Here is a 3035-nt window from a genome sequence, read left to right as displayed (position 1 = left end):
GTGTGAGAAGTTAAAAATAAAGAAACCAAAATATGTTGTGCTCGGGTTGCCTCCCGAGAAGTGTTTATTTATAGTCTAAGCTCGACTTACCTCTCCGTTGATTTATCATGGTGGTTTGAGGATTTCATACTCCTTGTTCCTGCTGTCAATCTTCAAATAAGGTTTTAATCGGGTGTTGTTTACCTTAAAAGTGCCGAACCTGGGATGACTCACCTCAACCGTATTGAATGGGAAAATACTGAGTACCATAAGAGGGATTTCCTTATTTGGTGTGATAGTGACAATGTGGGGATCTGGGGCATCCAGTAAGACTTTATCACCAACCTGAAGTTGATTAGGAGAGGTATCGGGCTTGTTTTGGCATAGTTTCAGTTTATCACGTGTTCTCGGTTTGTGTGCTCACCATTCATCTAGCTCCTCTATTTGAAGGCTTCATTGCTCATGGGTATCTTTGTTCTCTACATGATAATAGTGCACTGTCTCCATTGTCTTGGTTCAAGGGGGTTCCTACAAGGATGATTTAGTATTAGTTTTATCATGACAGGTTTTATAGCGTTATCTTGAGTTTTAGAGGTTTTGACTAAGTCCCGTGCTTGAAGTGTTACTGCGTCATCACTTGCACGAAGTGTTAGCTCTTCTGTGCCTACATTAATAATGGTTCTGGCAGTTGCTAAAAAAGGTCGTCCTAAAATTAAAGGTACCTCGTTATCCTCATCCATATCTAAGACGACAAAGTCTACTGGGTAAATAAACTTATCAATTTTAACAAGAACATCTTCAATAATACCCTTAGGTTCTAACTATTTTGTCAGCCAATTGTATGCTCATCCTAGTCTTTGGGTTTACCAAGACCGAGTCGTTTAAACATTTTATAGGGCATAACATTTATACTTGCCCCTAGATCAGCTAAAGCATTATTCACAGATAAACTACCAATTAAGCAAGGAATTGTAAAACTCCCTAGATCTTTCAATTTGTTAGGTAGTTTATTCTTTAGAATAGCTGAGCAGACTACATTGAGTTCCACATGCGATGTAGCGTCTAATTTCCTTTTATTGCTCAGAAGTTCCTTTAAGAATTTTGCTGAGTTGGGCATCTGCGAAAGATCTTCAATAAAGGGTAAGTTAATTTGTAATTTCTTTAAGAGTTTGACAAACTTACTGAATTGTTCTTTTATTCTGTCTTTCATCATCGCTTTAGGATATGGCACATGAGGTTCGTGATTCGTACTTACCTGTTTGGGATCATTATTGTTTACCTCTTCTCGTCCTTTGTTCATCGCGTTGTTTTGTTGTATTTCTGGCTCGGGTGCAATGAGTCCGTCCTTATTTTGAGTGCTAATTGCATTGAGGTGTTCCCTCAGATTACATTCAGTATTACTTGGTAAGCTACCTTGTGGTCATTCGGAGATTAGTTTGGACAGCTGGCCTATCTGAGTTTTGAGTCCTTGGATTGATGCTTGTTGATTCTTAAGTGCTGTCTCGGTATTTTGGAAATGGGTTTCTGACACCGAGATGAATTTAGAAAGCATCTCTTCAAGGTTTGGTTTCTTCTCTTGTTGATAAGGTGGCTGTTGAAAACCCTGAGGATTTTGTGGCTTTTGATTCCCTTAACAACCCTAGGAGAAATTTGGGTGGTTCCTCCAACCTGCATTATAGGTATTACTTTATGGGTTATTTTGAGATCTAAAGTTATTGTTACCCATATAGTTGACTTGTTCTTATTTAGTTGTAGGATTGAAGGATTGGTATTCTATATGCACACCTCCTCCGCTTGAGTCACACCTCATTACTGGATGTACCTGCGTAGAACCAAGAAAACTATCAATCTTTTTATTGAGAAGTTCTACCTGATTAGAAAGCATGGTGACTGAATCGATGTTATAAACGTCGGCTGTTTTCGTTGGCTTTGTCCTCATAACTTGCCACTGATAGTTGTTCAGTGACATCTCCTCTATGAATTCATAAGCATCTTTCGGTGTTTTATTGTTGATGGTTCCGTTAGCAGCTGTGTCAATCATTTGTCTTGTCGAGGGATTCACACCATTGTAGAACGTTTGAATTTGCAGCCAAAGTGGTAACCCATGGTGAGGGCACCTTCTCAATAAGTCCTTGTATCTCTCCCATGCATTGGAAAGTGTTTCTAAATCCATCTGCACAAAAGAAGAGATATCATTATGTAATTTAGCTGTTTTAGCTGGCGGAAAATATTTTAGTAAAAATTTCTCGATCATTTGTTCCCAAGTAGTGATAAAACCTCGTGGTAACGAGTTCAACCACTGCTTGGCTTTATTTCTCAGTGAAAAGGGAAATAATCGAAGACGAATGGCATTATCAGAAATGCCATTGATTTTGAATATATCGCAAAATTCAAGAAAATTCGCCAAGTGCGTGTTGGGATCCTCATCCTGCAAACCATCAAACTGGACAAACTGTTGTATCATCTGAATTGTGTTAGGTTTTAGTTCGAAATTATTCGCAGCAATAGCAAGTCTAACTATACTAGACTCAGTTCCTGTTAAAGAAGGTTTAGCATAATCATACATAGTACGTGGAGCAGGATTTTGATTAGCTGCATTTGCAGGAGGCAGCTGATCGCCTAGGTTTTCGGCCATCTCTTCGGTTGGGGTTTGAGTATCGTCTTCTCACTCGTTCTCTGTGTATCGTAAACTACGCCTTATTTCTCTTTGATTTCTACGAACAGTGCGATTGATTTCTTCGTCAAAAAGTAATGGTACTGATGGGTTTCTTCTAGTCATAAACTATAAAAACCTGCCAAAAGAGAGAAAAAGTAAATTAATAAATAATAAAATAAAATAAAATTGTAAGAAAAATAAATGGCTAAAGTAATAAAAATTTAGTGTTCCTAATATTTCAATTCCCCGGCAACAGCGCCAAAAACTTGATCGTGTGATTCGTAACAAGTAATAAATATTTATAATAAAGATCAAACCTATACTAACTATTATCACGACGAAAAGGCAAGCGCACCTATCGAACAATAGTATAGTAATGACAAGATCGGGATATCGTATC

At 37.9% G+C, this 3035-nt stretch overlaps 1 non-coding gene across 1 annotated transcript; it reads left to right on the top strand.

The window, feature by feature from the left end:
* The first annotated feature begins 2078 nt into the window (after positions 1-2078).
* LOC128282309 (small nucleolar RNA R71) lies at positions 2079-2184 on the top strand. The gene has a single exon (XR_008272536.1). It is a non-coding gene; the product is annotated as a small nucleolar RNA R71 (small nucleolar RNA).
* The last annotated feature ends 851 nt before the right edge of the window (positions 2185-3035 follow it).

Source organism: Gossypium arboreum, chromosome 1 (assembly GCF_025698485.1).
Source record: "Gossypium arboreum isolate Shixiya-1 chromosome 1, ASM2569848v2, whole genome shotgun sequence".
Classification (NCBI taxonomy): Eukaryota; Viridiplantae; Streptophyta; class Magnoliopsida; order Malvales; family Malvaceae; genus Gossypium; species Gossypium arboreum.
This window is presented reverse-complemented; position numbering and strand designations above follow the sequence as displayed.